The 17,439-nt window shown below is 40.0% G+C and overlaps 1 non-coding gene across 1 annotated transcript; it reads right to left on the bottom strand.

The window, feature by feature from the left end:
* Positions 1–15,227: 15,227 nt before the first annotated feature.
* LOC112299680 (small nucleolar RNA U3) lies at positions 15,228–15,439 on the bottom strand. The gene has a single exon (XR_002974277.1). It is a non-coding gene; the product is annotated as a small nucleolar RNA U3 (small nucleolar RNA).
* Positions 15,440–17,439: the final 2,000 nt, after the last annotated feature.

The raw sequence follows: 17,439 nt of genomic DNA, 5'->3' as shown, positions 1-17,439 counted from the left end.
ACTCTAAACATACGCACTTAAAAATTCTAGTGGGAGGCAGTTTAAGAGTATCCGTCACTTGCACTTATTCATTCATTTATTTATACACAGAAAAAAATTAGTGAGTTCTTCCTCTGTGCTAGACATCCTGCTACTTTGTACCAGGCACAACTAGGGTCACAGCAGTGGACAGTCAGACCTGCCTGTCACTGCACTCATGGAGCTTCCAGTCTATGTGGAAACAGGTAGGTATTGCCATCTGGGGTGGTTATCAGAACAGGGGCTGACCACTGGCTTCCAGCTTTTTCTTCCTCACTGGTCTATCCAGTGCCAAGTATCCAGTGCCTCATCCATGGGGGGCTCTCATCAAGCACATGTTCAGTGAGACCCTTGAATTCAGAATAGTCATGTACGGGGCTGAGATAGATGGGTAGAACATTGCAGAGCGAACATGAGTGGAGATGACAATCTGACTGGCTGAGGTGAGAGATTCCTGTAGGAGAGGAACAGGAGATAAGCCTTGAAAAAAAAAAGTAAACAAAAGTTGAGCAAGATGTGCCAGGCAGGAGAGGTGAAACCTCAATGTGAAAGCAAGGAAGACTGGTCAGATTTCATTTGGAAATACAATTCTAGCTGTGGTATAAAGCGGGGGCTTGAGTAAGGAAAAAAAAAAAAAAGGCAGGGAGACTTGTTAGAAGACGGATATAAAAATGCATTGAAGGCCTGAATCAAGGCTATGGTTTGGGGATGCAGGAGAGGAGACAAAGCGGAAGACACCATTCTTATAAAGGGAATAGTGAGGAGGATGAGTAAGATGAAGGGAATGATTTGAATGAACCTTCAGTCTAGATGTAGTTCCCTAAGGATATACTCCCACTGAATACTACTTTGGCAGGTCTCACAATCCTAATTAACTATTTCAGCAATTACCTTATAATGTTTTCTTTCTCTGTAAGTACCTTGAGGTTAGAGTCCTTGCCTCCCTGGCTTAAAATTGATACTCAGTAGATATTTATTGGAAATACTGACTGTGAAAAGGGTGAGAGGGGCCAGGGTGGCTCTGAGACTTGCGGCATGGGTGAATGAAAGATGGGAGGAAGACTGTTTCGGGGTTTTAGAGTTTTGAGCCTCAGACTTCAAAATCCAGCCTTGGGAAGAGATGGGGAAAGGAGTGCAGATAATCATTTTGCAAGCAAGAATTGACAACAGAGTTGATTGACTCACACATTCCCCCTCTTCATGTACTTTGCCATTTTCTCATTTTGCCTAGATTTTAGCACATTTCTAAGCCTGCAGAATTGCTTTGTCTGTGAGAGTGCCACCCAAGATTCTTCCTTATCTCTCAGAATTTCAGACACAGAAGTCTGGCGGTTCATCTGGAGTGCTTCCTGGCCTGGCACAGAGGATTGCCTGCATCTGTGCAGCCTGGCGCAAAGCCTGTCTGCGTTTGGGCAGATCCTATATCCCCCTGCCAGAAGGGGCTGATGACAGACAATAACCTATGTAAGCCCATCTTTCTTCACCTCCTCAGCTGGGCCCCAGGCTCCAGCCTGTCTTAGGGCACCGAGTCCAAAAATTACAAGTTGGCAAAAGGAATATTGGCAATATAATATAGTGATTAAGATCTGGCTACTGCCACTACTGTTCCATAACAAGAAAGGTTGCTCACAATGTCTGCTTCTTTATATCATTGCCTTTTGATTCCAAGTGGTGGCCTGTGCCCTTGGCTGCAAGTAAGACTAGATAAATCAGTCAGGAACCTGAATGTTTTCGGTGGCAAATAATAGAAAACTTGACTGTGGTAACATTTAAAACAAAGTATATTTTTCTCATATACAAGAAGAATGGAGGCAGCCAGTTTTACTGGCTCAATAATATCAGAGTTGATATCTCTGATGCAGTTTGACTTATTCTTATAGTTGCAAGTTGACTGCTGTAGCCCAAGCCATCCTATCATGTTAAGGAAAGAAGGAGGGGAAGGGTCAGTATCTGAATCTAGAAAGCTAAGTTTTCTAAGGAACTCCACAAACCATATCCTGCTTTCTGTCTCATAGCCACAAAGCCAGAACCAACAGTCAACAAATTCAGCTTCCTTATTCCTCAGAGGGACACTTCCAACGTGTTCATTTCACACTGTTTCTGGAAGTCCCCGTAGGGGCTGAGCCCATGGTTATCCACAGAAGTAACCCATTCATTAATGAACCTTTATCGGCTTTTCTGTCTTCCCCACTTGACTTGTCCCAGGGAACCCAAACTAAAGAGGATGGGATTGATTGGGTCTGTGGCACTAGGAAAGTGACAGTGAGCAGTGTTAGCTTTAATAGTATAAAGCACAATCTCTCCCCGTTTGCGATATTGCCCAGATACATGAAGGGGTTGCAGATGCTGAATGTCCAATAAGAATAATCCAAGTCCACAATAATAAATCCCTGGGACTGGCCAACATCATCACACACATACCCTCCTTTCTATACTTACACTTCAAAAGAATGAAACAAAACAAAACCCATAACTAAAACAACCCTCCTTTTACCTCAACTGTCATCATACATGCATTCCTCACCCCCAAAACAGGAATCAACTGAAGTCTCATCAATTACATGATCCAGCTTCAAGTCCAGGATCACTGAATAATGTTCACTCTTCCTTCAGTTCCATGATGATCCTGCTTCAGTGTTCTTCAGTCTGTGGATTGAACTTTAGAGTCAACCACCAAAACATACCACACCCTACATATATGGGTGGAGGAAAGGAAAGAAGATTAGCTATACAGTATGTAACTGTTGCACTGGCATGGAAAGAAACCTTTCTCCAGCAGCTGTCTCAAGGCCTTTATTAGTAGTTTTGACTTCACATGTCCACTACCCATTACATGCTCTCTTTGTCTTCAACCAGCGCCTCTGTTCCTTGGGGTCGTAGTGGAGGGAAGAGAAGAGGGCATGGAGGAGGCATGCCACTGTATTAAAGGCCCTGACCCAGAAGTGGCATATATCACTTCTGCTTATATGGCATTAACTGCAACTTAATCATAGAAATAAGTTTTCTAGCTCTGGCTGGTGTAGCTCAGTGGACTGAGCACGGGCTGCGAATCAAAGGGTCGCCGGTTTGATTCCCAGTTAGGGCACATGCTTGGGTTTTGGGCCAGGTCCCTAGTACGGGGAGCGCGAGAGGCAACCACACATTGATATTTCTCTCCCTCTCTTTCTCCTTCTCTTCCTCTCTCTCTAAAAAAGAATAAATAAAATCTTTTTTAAAAAGTCAATTAAAAAAAAGAAAAAGAAAGAAGCTTTCTAGAGGTGACCTTTCTTGAAGGACTGGAGACCTTGGTGGTCCTGCTTGTATGATATTCCCATAATACTCTTCACTAAATGTAGCAGGAGTAGGAGATCCCCTAGGTATCCTCTCAGTTATCTCCATAATCCTCCCTTCCTCTATATGACAATTCTGTTTTGCCTTAATAATAGGCGCACTCACCCCAATCAGCACAATCAGAGGTATCTAGGTAAAAGTTGAACAGTAAGCTCTCTAGGGGTAAAACCCCTGATTTGTAGAATTTGCTAGTTTTTACTGTATAAATATTCCCACCGGGGCCAATTTTAAACCACCAGTGTTATGTCACTGAATATAGAGTTGAGAAAAATGCACTGTGGTATATGGAATAGTGCCCCTCCAAAGACGTCCACATCCTAATCTCTCGAACCTGTGAATATGCTGTTTTACATGGCAAAAAGGACTTTGCAGATGTGATTAAATTAAGGATCTTGAGATGGGGAGATTATCCTGGATTATGCAGGTAAGCCCAATGCAATCACATGGATGCTTACAAGGTAAAGAAGGAAGCATAAGAGGCAGAGGCAGAAAAAGAGATGTAGCAATGAAAGCAAAAATCACAGTGATGTGACTAAGGAATGTGGGCAGCCTCTAAAAGCTGGAAAAGGCAAGGAACAGATTTTCTCCCTAAAGCTTGCTAAAGGAACACAGCTGTGTTGATACCTTGATTTTAGCTCTTTTTAAATTTCTGATCTGCAGAACTATAAGGTAATAAATTTGTGAATTGGTGGTGTTTTTAAGCAATTGGTGTTGTTTTAAATTTGGGGTAATTTCTTACAGAAATGATAGGAAACTAATACATGTACAAAAATCGACCCTTGTAAGCCTATATGAGCTGGCTCTAGCACACCACTGAATTCACCTTTTTTTTTTTTTTTTGTCTGTTCACCTACTGTCATGAAAGCCCAAATTGGCAAATGCCATCCTTAGTTTCCAATCCAGTGAAACTATTTTCATGTCCTCTGATGGAAGCATTTCTCCAAAAGCTAATAAAACATGTGACTAGCCATGCTCAGAATCACAGATACATGAAGATAAACATTTAAAAATAGTCAATTTGGTGTAATAGAATTGCCACTCCACATTTACCCTTTTTCTTCTGGGATCCATCTATTTTGGCTGTGAATGAAACACCACCACACATTGGTTACTGGTTCACAACTCATAGTGCATCCTGTAGGCTAGAACTTCAATTTGGCAAGGTGTTGTCTTTTATTTCAACCATATATGGGCACTTTTGTGCGTATTGGCCTACCTTTCTATTCCACCCATTTTGTGGCTACCAGGTACATGCAGGTGTGACCTGACAGTTCAAAACTTCAACTTCCTTCTCCAAGTATATCTTGCCTTTGGCCTCAGGGCTTCTCCCATGAAATTCGCCTCATGAGATGCCTGTTAGGACTTGCACAGCCATGTGACTCGTGTCATCCTGAAAGTGCCAACTTGGAAGTGCAAGGGAGTGAACCCTTGACCAGTGAAGACAGGAGCTGCTGAATGAATACTTCCTTCTTCCTTACCTTGGCTGGACAGTTGAGAGGCACATTCTACCCAGCCTCACAATATTTACAGGGAGATAGACCCCCATGTGCCCAAAGCAGTGACCTAGATTGCTCATCCTTGGACTAGCTTTTCTGACTTATCTATTTTACTCTTCCTAGTCTATGACTCATGTTCCTTGGGATCATTTACTTGTTTGTAATTCCTTGTCTCACGCCCTGCTTTTGGGGGTAGGGTAATTAAGTCTAAAAGATTTGGTAGTAGAAGTGATCTTAGAAAACAGAGTCCCAGGATGGGATTCTGCAACTGGATCAGACAGCAATGAGGACCCCTTCTTGGTGGTAAATGGAGTGATAATAAGCCTTGACATGTAGTAGCCTCATAATTACTAAAATTCTTCTAATGGTATATTATAATAAGATGTGGAAGGAAGGTGAAACATTGATTTAAGAGGAACGGTAGCATTCGAATAGCCTAGGCAATAGGATTATGGTGTCATTTGGCTTTTGTTACTGGCTGTTACAGTCTTGAAAAACAAAAGACAGTATCAGGTTAGCTATCAGCGCAAATATATATGTCAACCCCGGCTTGAGTGATACACTGAACTACTTGTTTACTTCTTCTTCAGTCACTTCTTTTGTCCCTTTTCCTGACTTCTCTGTGCAAGGTTACAGTTCCTAAAAATTCAGTCTTAGGTTCTTTATTTCTTGCGCTTTCCAACAATGAATTACCTTTGTCCCACATCTTTAGTTATTACCTTCATCCCATTGGCTCTCTGGTGTCTGCCATCCTTTCATGTAGTTTTAAGTTCCTGAGTATCTGGCATCAAATATGCTAAATGACTGGCTTATTTCACTTAGCATAATGTTCTCCAGGTTCATCCATACTGTTACAAAGGGTAAAATTTTCTTTTTTTACAGATGAGCAGTATTCCATTATGTAAATGTCCCATAGTTGTTTTATCCACCCATCTACTGATGGACATTTGGGCTGCTTCCATATCTTGGCAATTGTAAATAATGCTGCAGTGAACATAGGGGTGCTTATGTTCTTTCAAATTATGTTCTTTCAAATTGGGGCTCCTTCAAATATCTAAAAAGTCCAGACATTGTAACCTGGCAGGCAAGGAGAGTGGATTGGAATGTACATGCATGAACAATGATGACTTCACTGTACTAGTTAGTGGGGGTGGTAAATATCGCTGAGTGAGCGTGTGTATGTGTGGCCATCTCATTCAAAATGACTGAGTGAGTAGAGCAACAAATCTGCATCAAATTTTGTGTTAAGCTTGAACGTTCCTACTCATATGATTCAGAAGGCCACAGCTTCATCACGACATTGGGCCCACTCATGCATCACAACTCATGCAGAGTTTTTTGGCAAAACAGCAAATCACCCAGGTGACTCACCACCCCCTACAGCCCAGATTTGGCACCCTGTGACTTCTGGATTTTCCTAAAATTAAAATAGTTTTGGTACCCTGTGATTTCTGGCTTTTCCTAAAATTAAAATCACCTTTGAAAGGGAAGAGATTTTAGGCCATCCATGAGATTCAGGAAAATATGATGGGGCAGCTGATGGGGAATGAAAGAATGGTGTGAGATCCCAAGGTGCCTACTTCGAAAGGGACTGAGGTGTCCTTGTCCTATGTACAATGTTTCTTCTATCTTCTATGATAAGTGTCTCTATTTTTCACATTACATGGCTGGATACCTTCTGGACAGACCTTGTATTCCCAGAAGTGGGATCACTGGGTCAAAGGCAGATCCATTTTTAATTTGGGGAGTATCTCTGTACTGCTTTCCACAATGGCTGTACCAATCAGCAATCCCACCAACAATGCAAAAGGGTTCCCCTTTCTCCACATCCTCACCAGCACTTGTTGTTTATTGATTCATTGATGATGGCCACTCTGACTGGTGCGAGGTAATATCTCATTGTAGTTTTAATTTGCATTTCTCTGATGATTAGCGACATCGAGCATCTTTTCATATGTCTATTGGCCATCTGTATGTCCTCTTTGGAGAAGTGTCTATTCAGGTCCTTTGCCTATTTTTTAATTGGGTTGTTTGTTTTTTTGGTGTTGAGTTTTGTTAAGTTGTTTATTAATTTTGGCTATTAACCCCTTATCAGATGTATTGGTGAATATGTTCTCCTATTCTGTGGGTTGTCTTTTTATTTTGTTGATGTTTTCCTTTGCTGTGCAAAGACTTTTTAGTTTGATGTAGTCCCACTTATTTATTTTTTCTTTTTTTCCCATTGCCTGGGGAGATATATCTGATAAAATATTGCTATGAGCTATGTCTGAGATTTTGCTGCCTATGTTATCTTCAGAGAAAGATAAATACTGTATGATTTCACTCATATGTGGAATCTAATGAACAAATTGAATTAACAAGCAAAATAGAGACTGGCTCATAGATAGATAAAGAGCAGGATGACAGCTGACGGGCAAGGTTGAGGGGAGGAGGGAATGAGCAAAAAGGAAAATGGACTCATGGACATGGACAAGTGTGGTGATTGGGGGGGTGGTAAAGAGGGGTATAAGGGGACTAAAAGGTAATGAAAACAATACAATAAAAAAAAAAAAAAAACCCCAAATATGCTAAATGACTTTGAACAGTGTGTCAATAAATTACCACAAGATGGCAGCCTTGCTAATTTTGGCTACCTTGAATCCTGCTATCCACTCCTTCAACTTGGGGGTGGAGTGGGTAGGAGTGACTTCTAATAAGATTCTAACATTATATCAAGGAACATGTATAAAGGACACATGGACAAAGCCAAATTGGGGTAGGATCTAGGGTGGGAGGTAGGGATGGCTGGGGTGGGGTAGTGGGGGGGAATGGAGACAACTGTACTTGAACAATAAAAAAAAATATATTTTATTATGTAAAAAAAACCCAAAAAGACTAATATTATTCATATAACATTTGTTGAGAGCCTACTCAATACCGATTCTTTAAATATATTAGTATTTTTTAATAGTCACAAAAGTTAAGTGTAATCCCCTTTGCAAATGACAAAAAAATCAGCTTTCTCACTCCAGAGCCTCTTTCCATTACCTAAGTGAATCTCAAACTGCAACAATATTATTTAAAGTTTTTTGTTTTTGTTTTTTTAATTGCAAGTAACAGAAAACCAACTTGAGCCAGCTTAACGACAACACAACAAAGCATTGGGAGTGCCTCATGGAAACCTAAGCAGAAACAATGCTCGGGATTTAAGAGAGACAATAAAGCCAGGAACTGGAAGCCTTCAAGATTTGGGGGGAGGAGGGAAAGAATATGGGGGAGGAGAAGGGGAAAGGAAAAGCTGGGGAGACCTAAGAGATCAAGCTCTGTCCCATCTCACTCAGCTAGAATAGCACCATGTTAATGCATTTTACGTATTGAGCTGCATTCAAGATTCAATTTGAAAAACAGTATTAACTGTATTAGACTATACTTTTAAACTACTGGAGAAACATATGAAGCCATTCCTACATTGTTGCAGATTTGGGGGAATATTGAGTAAATTTACTCAAATGAAGAAAGCTTAAATGATACAGTACTGAAAATATTAGAAATTTATAAACAATAAAAAGTGAATATAAATTAGCCAACTCTATGAACATTTCCAGCTAAGTATTCTTACAAACACATACTCACCTTTTTCTTTTGTATATGAATAACACATAAATTCATGATATCATGATTCTGATAAAAAATCAGAGATATTAAAAATATTCTCAAGTTTTAAAGATGGTGTGGAGTAAGTTTTAACAACAGCATTCTACATAAATGGAAACCCCTGATTTAATTCCATAATTTTATCATGCTAAAAGCATGGTTGGTTTTTAATTTTTTTAAAGAGATATTAGTATCATACACATTGCGGTTTTTTTTAATAATTAAAGCATACTTGTATACACAGTAACTTAGTGTGGACAAAAACTTTTAGTATTAATTATTTGCTTTGATGTTTTAAACTTTCAAAGTCTCATCTATATAGAGAACTGACTGACAGCTGTCTGAGGGGAGGATGTTGGAGCTGCATGAGAAGGACGCAGGGTTTAAGCAAAGAGAAAAATGAAAAAGTCATGGACACAGACAACGGTATGATGATTACCAGAGGCAAAGCGGGGTGGGGAGGTAGAGGAGGGTAAAGAAGGGATAAATGGTGATGGAAGACAACTTGAGGAGGTGAACACACAATATAACCTACAGATGATGTATTATAAAATTGTCACTTGGAACCTATAGAATTTCATTAACTAGTATCGCCCCAATAAATTCAATATAAAAAAGAAAAACAAGTCTTTCATAACGAGGGAACAATATTATACTTACCACATTGTGTGTCTACATTATAATTGGAGGACAATAACAGTAACAACTAAAAATACCCCGTATGTTTGGAAAATTTAAAGCATACTGCTAAACTGATCAAAGAAGGCATTATACAAGAAACCAGAAAAATGCTTAGAACTGAATGACTTTAAAAATACTATGTACTGAGCCCTGATGGGTGTGGCTCAGTGGATTGAGTGCCAGCCTGTGAACCAAAGATTCGCTGGTTCAATTCCCGGTACACGCCTGTGTTGAGGGGCCAGGTCTCCAGCAGAGGGTGCGTGAGAGGCAACCACACATTGATGTTTCTCTCCTTTCTCTCTCCCTTCCCCCTCTCTAAAAATAAATAAATAAAATCTTTAAAAAAAATACTACGTAATGAAACTTGTGGGATGTACCTAATGCACAGCCTTGAGTGCTTAAGTTAAAAAAAGAAGATAGGCTAAAATTTAAGTCATTATATCATGAATTTATGTGTTATTCATATACAAAGAAAAAGGTGAATATGTGTTTGTATGAATACCTAGCTGGAAGTGTTCATAGAGTTGGCTAATTTATATTCACTTTCTATTGTTTATAAATTTCTAATATTTTCAGTACTGTATCATTTAAGCTTTCTTCATTTGAGTAAATTTACTCAATATTCCCCCAAATCTATGTTAAATTTAAGAAGTTAGACAAAGAACAACAAAACTATCAAAGAAAATGAAAGTAATGAGATTATAAAAATAACAGGATAAACTGAATAAACAAAAGACAAATGCATGTGATTTTTAAAAGATTGATGTAGCCAAAAGTTGATTTTTTGAGAAGAGTAATGAACTAGACAAGCCTGTGGTGAAATGATGAAACAAAAGCACAAAAAATATTTGGAGTAGAAATTAAGACATACTGCAAATACAGCAGAGATTAATGATATATATATGTATTTAAAGACCATTTACCATGGCCGACCCTCTGGTCAACATAGTTTACCTCCACTGAGTGTGCAAAATACACTCACTCTCCTCTCAGGACTCCCAAAGTCTCATCTTATTATGGCATCAGCTCAGAATTCAGGATCTCAACATCTAAATGAGGTGCAGGTGTATATAAGGCCCTCCAGATGTGGCTGCTTGGGTGTGATTCCTCTTGACCGATCTAAAGATCTGTGAAATAAATAGCATACAGTGGTGTCGCAGGGGTAAGATAACTGCAATAAGTATTCTTGTTTAAAAGAGGGGACCTAAGCCAAGTACGAGTTTCCATTTTTTTGATTGGGACCCAATCCTCCTCCCTGGAATGATTCTCTGTGGCTTTTAGTGCTGCCTTCTGAACTTGTGGTTCTTCATTTTGAGCCATCCTTCCTTTCCCATAAGAAGTGGCTCATATTTGCTGCTGTGTAGCTTTTACAGCCTGCTGCTTGCCCATAGAAAGTTGGCAGTTCCAAGGGATCTTTTTATTTTGAACTCTCTTTTTTATTTGAAGCTGGTGGTCCTTCTCTCTACAAATGCAGTTCTCCTAAATTTTTGTGTTTTCTATGAATTTTATTTAGGTTCTTAAAAAAACACATCCATAAATGTCTTTAAGACCAGCCTCTCTCTACCTTGGTCTGAGATTCAGTATGCTGTAAGAAACACCCTGTCCTGGCTGGTGTGGCTCAGTGGATTGAGCACAGGCCTGAGAACCAAAGGGTTGCTGGTTGATTCCCAGTCAGGGAACGAGCCTGAGTTTTGGGCCAAGTCACCAGTAGGGGATGCTCCAGAGGCAGCCACACATTGATGTTTCCCTCTCTTTCTCCCTCCCTTCCCCTCTTTAAAAATAAATAAATAAAATCTTAAAAGAAAGAGAGACCCTGAAGACTCCTAAAAGCTAGTAAGAAAAAGTCTAAGAGGCAATCTAGCATTCTTAGAAGAGAGCAGCTCTATAAAACATGCACTTAATACTTTCTAAAGTCTTAACAAAGAGTCTGAAAATGCACTCTTGACTTCATCTCTAAGACTATTCTTCCTTTGAAAAACATTTGATGGCTAGAAAGACTGTCTGAGCCCTTCATATGTCCTCTAAATTTACCCAGAACACGTCCCTTTTTAGCTGCTCTCTTCCTTTTTATCATTGACAACTAGGAGAAACCAGTTGGTACTTTGAACATTCTACCAGGAAATCTCCTTAGCCAAATTCACCCATGTATTAAGTATACTTTCTATTTTGTGTTTTAGCACAGGTGACATTCTTCTGAACTTAGATTTTTGGTTCCATGAAGGACTCTAAGGACAAAGTTAAAAGACAGATGACAAAATGAGAATAGATATTTTCCATGTCTAATGCTAATAAGAGATTATTATCTACAGCAGAGTTTGGAAAAACTCGGTTAAGGAACAAACAGTATTTTATTTTATTTAGTTTATTTGTGTGATTTTCTTTTTTTAATTGATTTAATCTTTATATTTTTCCATTACCATTTAGTCCCCTTACACCTCCTTCCCTCAGCAATCACCACACTGTTGTTCCTGTCCATGAGAACAGTGAATATTTTAGACTGACTTTGTGGTCGAGATGGTTTTTGACAGAACTATTTAACTGTGCTATTGTAACAAGAAGAAGCCATAGACACAGTAAGTGAGTGAGTGTGACTTTGTTCTAATAAAACTTTATTTACATGGCCCTGGTCAGTTGGTTAGACTGTTGTCCTGATAGCCCAGGGTAGTGGGTTTGATCTCCAGTCAGGGCACGTACAAGAATTAACCAACAATTGCTTCTTGGCCTTTTGGCTAAGATCAAGTGAAGAATCAACCAATGCATACATAATAAATGGAAGAACAAATCAATGTCTCTCTCTCTCTCAAATCAATAAGTAAAAAAAAAAAACCCACTTTATTTACAAAAACTGGAGGTGTGCCAGATTTGGCCTGTGGGCTATAATTTGCTGATCCCTGATCTTGAAAAGACAAGGGACTCCTACATATCAACAAGAAAAATACAGTAACTTCCATTTAAAATTACTGCTAGAAAGGGGTATGTGTAGACAATAGAAAAGGAAATTCAGAGGGGTAAAAAGCATATGAAGAGATGTCTAAACTAAATTATAATCAGAAATACGTAAGTTAACAATGAGATATTGCTTTACATCTAATCACATAGCAGAAAGATCCTGGAGAGATGATGGGCTTTATTGGGGAAATGAGAGCTCTTCATGATAGGAATGAAGGCTGGCACAACTATTCTAGACTGCAAAAGGGTGGCACATGGTCCAATAATGTGTATGTATACCTAGTGGCCCAGCAGACCAGCTTCTGAGTCTTTATCTCAGTGAAATTCCCGCACAGTCCCAACTAGAATTTTACTTGTGGTGCAGAGGAGTGGAGACAATCTGGGTTTCTCTCATTTGGACAGTAAATAAATAAAATGCGGTGAATGTACACCATGGAGTACTTACTATATAGCAATGGGGAACAGTGACTAGATGTACACTTTACATTGGATGGATCCTGAACTTACAAACAGTGCTGATTTTAAAAGGTCAGAATAAGTTATAAATACAAACCACTTAGCAAATTTAAAACATATGGACACAAAACAATACATTTTGCAAGAACACAAACACAAAGATAGTATTAAACACATTATGGTCGTCGTCTAAGGGGTCGGAAAGGAAGTGTGTTATGGAATTAAAGGGTATGTCTCTCTATAGACAGGCAGACAGGCAGACCGTATAATTCATATGCCACAAAATTCATACATATATGGAGATAGAAGGAGAGAAACATTGTTGCACGGGCCAAAAATGAAAATGTGCCCTGAAGAGAATAATTAACAACATCAGAGCCTAAAATAAGAATAATAGATATATGAATATGAATTTTTTTATTTTTTAAAAAAATACTTATTTATTTTTAGACAGAGGGGAAGGAAGGGAGAAAGAAGAGGGAGAGAAACATCAATGTGTGGTTACCTCTCACGTAGCCCTCACTGGGGAACCTGGCCGGCAACCCAGGCATATGCCCTGAGTGGGAATCGAACCAGTGACCCTTTGATTCTCAGGCCTGCACTCAATCCACTGAGCCACACTGGCCAGGGCACTCCTAGAGTATTCTAAAGGGCTAAGTTTTTCTTTTGAAGGAGTAAAGAAAGCAACTCTCTAGGAAAATGAACCTTAGTAGAGCTGTGAACCCTCCGCCCAGCTCCCCAATCAAATCTGCCTGCATGGGATTAGCCATCTGCACAGGCTAGCCTGTGTCAGAGTGTGCTGAGTAGCATCCGAGTCAGCATGAAAAGCATTTGAATAACAGTGCATAATGTCTGCCTGAGATAACCAAGGTTTGAATCAGTGTTTTCTGAATTCTGAGTGTGTATGGATGGCAAATAAACATAGGTTAATCTGAATCAGCCTACTCACGCACAGTATGCATAGTGTGATTCCATTTTCATTAAAAAGTACTATTAGCCCTGGCTGGGTGGCTCAGTTGGTTGGAGTGTCATCTGGTAACCAAAAGGTTTCGGGTTCAGTTCCTGGTCAGGGCACATACCTAGGTTGCAGGTACCATCCCCCATCCAAGTGTGTACAATCTCTGGTGCAGGCATGTAAGGAGGCAACCAACTGATGCTTCTCTCTTGCACTGATGTTTATCTATCTCCTTTCCTCTCTCTCTAAAGCAATGAAAGAAAAAATGTCCTCAAGTGAGGATAAAAAAAAATTTAAGTACTATTATATTAGGATTTGCATACAAAATAGTTGTAGGACTTTGCTCAAAACTGTTGACAGAGTTATCCATGGGGTGGGTGTAGCAGACACTGGTCAACAATTCAATAAATCTTTTTCCTCTTCCTCCTGGGCACTCACTACATTTCTTAGCCTCCCTCGCAGATAGCTATGGCCATGTGCCTGAGGTCTGGCCAATGGAATTGTGGACAATTCTCCCTGCCATTTCTCCTTCTGTATCAACTTTGGAAGTTCTGTGTTCAATTGAGATGAGGGCACAAGATGCAAGGAATCGGGGTCCCTGAATGATCGATTAGAGGGGAGCAGTTTATTGCTCAGTGATGAAATCCCGTTTTGTATTTCAGAAGTGAAAAATAAACTTTTATTTTATTAGGCATTTGAGATGTCAGGATAGTTAAACCGATAATATACATTAGCTCATACAAGAAGGTTATAGGAGACTTTGACTTTCTACATTACACGTTTGGGTATTGCTTGCACTTTGTAGAATTTTGTATTGCATTTATAATTAGCTTTGTATCCAATATAGATTTTTTAAAATTAACATTTCATAATTTATAATAAACTCTTTCCCCTTGTTCTCTGATTGTTTCTTGCTTAGCATTTTGGTAGAAAATTCAAGGTTGATGGTGTTACCAAATGTCTGTTTGTTCAAGGTCTATAAATGCAGAAGTAGCTTGTTATCCTTTCTAGTTTTCCTTATTGAGGTATAATTGACATACCATAAAAATTCACCCTTCTAAGTGTATAGTTCAGTTGTTCTTAGTATGTTTTTGAGGTTGTGCAACCATCACTACTATCTAATTCCAGAACATGTTTCATCACCCCAAAAAGAAGCCCCATACCTATTAGCAGTCATTTCCCCATCCCCCCACCCGGCACCTGACAACCATTAATCTACTTTCTATCTCCATGAATTTGTCTATTCTGTGCATTTCATATCAGTGGAGTCATACAATATGTGACCTCTTATGTCTGGCTTCTTTCACTAAGCAGAATGTTTTTAAGGTTCATCCATGTTGCAGCATATATCATTCTTTTATTCTTTGTATGACTGAATAGTATTTAATTTATGAACATACCACATTTTGTTTATTCATTCATCAGTTGATGAACATTTACATTGTTTCCAATTTTTGACTATTATGAATCAGGATGTTATGAATACTAGGCTACAAGTTTTTGTATGAACATGTTTTCAGTTCTCTTGGGTAAATACCTAGAAGTAGACTTGCTGGGTCATATGGCAACTCTATGTTCAACTTTTGAGGGACTGCCAACTATTTCCCACAGTAGCTGCACCATTGACATTCCCACCAGCAGTATATCTCAAGGTTCCAGCTTCTCCACATTCTCTCTAACACTTGTTTTTGTCTTTTTTTTTTAAAGAAACCACTACGACTGCATCCTCTCCCTCTTACACTCTCAAAGGAAGAGAAGAACAATCATCGATGACCAATAGTTGTTGCAAAAACACCGCCAACAGCCACTTCACATTCAGGAACAGCACTGCACCTCCTCCTTGTGGTTTCAGGTGCTCCAGGCGTTCAGAAAAACGTCTCTAGTAACAAACTGTAGAAATGATCCCTGGAAGTATAGTCTTTGTCTGTCTTTTTGATTGTAGCAATCCTAGCAGGTATGAAGTGGTATTTCATTGTACTTTTGATTTATATTTCCCTACTAACTAATATCATATCTGTTTAATCTTTGTGTGTGTTTGTGCGGTGGTAGATTATATATTGAAGAAAACATAAAACACAGAAAGAGTTGGTCTATTCTCTCCCAATTTTTCATTCACCTGTTCTCCCCCACAACAAACACCTGTAGCAAGGTGGCTAGATTGGACACAGCTTGGGAGTCAGTGCTTCTGATGAGTGAAATTCATTAATACCCTTCTCTCCACTTCCACTTATCTATTTAAATCTGTCTTAGCTTAGGCTGCCTTAACAAAATGCCAGTAACTGAGTGGCTTAAAAAATAGAAATTAGTTTTCTCAAAGTTCTAGAGGCTAGAAAGTCTAAGATCAAGGTGCTGGCAAGTTCAGTTTCTGGTGCAAACACTCTGGTTGCAGACAGCCACCTTCTTGCTGAGTCCACACGTGGACTTTCCTCAGTGCGTGTGTGTACAGAGAGGGAGAATAAGAGTTCTCTGGTGCCTCTTTTATTTTAACATTTATTAGAGCTGGGTACAGTGAAACAAGGAGACTTAGGATAGAAAAAGCAACAGGAGAGAGACTAGGTGGGGCTGCTGTGGCTCTAGAAATGTTATGGGAAAGAAGTGAGCCAAGGCAGGGCTACGGTCAGCTCATTGGAGAGTCAGAGAAAGGGGGGCCTTGGGGACAGGTTCAGGGGGTTAACCCAGGATGAGCTGCTGCTTCCTATTGCTCCCCTGGTTGTACGTCTTGTGGGGTCCCTTAGAGTTCAGGAGATGTGTGCCTGTGGGGGAAGAAGAAGGGGAAAAGGAAGACGCAGATGTGCTCCTGGGAGTGTGCCTCTGGAGCCTCTTCCTATTTATTTATTTATTTTTAGAGAGAAGGGAAGGGAGGGAGAAAGAGAGGAAAAGAAACATTGATGTGAGAGAGAAGTATCAATCACTTGCCTCTCACATGCACCCCAACTGGGGACCGAACCTGTAACACAGGCACAAGGGAATCGATTGGCAACCTTTTGCTTTGTGGAACAATGCCCAACCAACTGAGCCACACTGGACAGGGCTCTTGTGTCTTTTCTTATAAGGACACTAATACCATCAGATCAGGGACCCACCCTCATGACCACATTTAACTTTAATTAATTCCTTAGAGACTCTATCTCCAAATGCAGCCACACTGGGTGTTGGGGCTTCAACATATGCATTCAGAGTGGGGCACAAGCATTCGGTGTGTATGTGGATTTCCCAGGAACCTCCTGAGAAACAAAGTCTTGATCTATGTCCACTGTTTGATTCTGGCACAAACAAACCCGTCTGATGGATTGCTGTGGCCCTGACTGACTTCAGGGAAGCCCAACTGCGCACTTGAGGGAAAATTCAGGAGGAGGAGGGGGCTACATGAGGCTGTCACAAGATGCCCAAGGGGAGTAATAGGTCAACACACTACACACCAAGGACTCCATTCGCATCGTTATCTATGTGAGTGGCAGGTCCAGGGGGGGGTTTATATTACAAAACCTGTAAGACCAAACCGAGGTGGTGGCTCTGAATACAATGCATCAGTAACAACTCGGACCCTTTCTGAAACCTTTCCAATCCAGACACTGTGGTGGTATGTCTGAGGAGAAAATTACTGTATCATGTGTTGAAAGAGTTGGTTCACTAAATGTCATCTCGTTTCGGGGTCCTCTTTGCTATCTCTGATATTCTTCTAACTGACTTTATTGTTCTTTTGCTATAGGACCCTGCTATTGAGCTTAATGGTAAGGGACTCACCCTGACCAGTGTGACTCAGTTGTTTGGGCATCACACTGCAAAGCAAAAAGTTGCTGATTTGATTCCTGGTCAGGGCACCTGCCTGGGTTGCAGGCTCGGTCCCGGGTCTGGGCACATGCGAGAGGCAACTGATCAATGTTTTTCTCTCTCTTTCTCCTTCCTTTCCCCTCTCTCTGA

Source organism: Desmodus rotundus, chromosome 3 (assembly GCF_022682495.2).
Source record: "Desmodus rotundus isolate HL8 chromosome 3, HLdesRot8A.1, whole genome shotgun sequence".
In the NCBI taxonomy this organism is placed as follows: Eukaryota; Metazoa; Chordata; class Mammalia; order Chiroptera; family Phyllostomidae; genus Desmodus; species Desmodus rotundus.
Note: the sequence above shows the minus strand (reverse complement) of the source record. Positions and strands in the feature narration are given on the sequence as shown.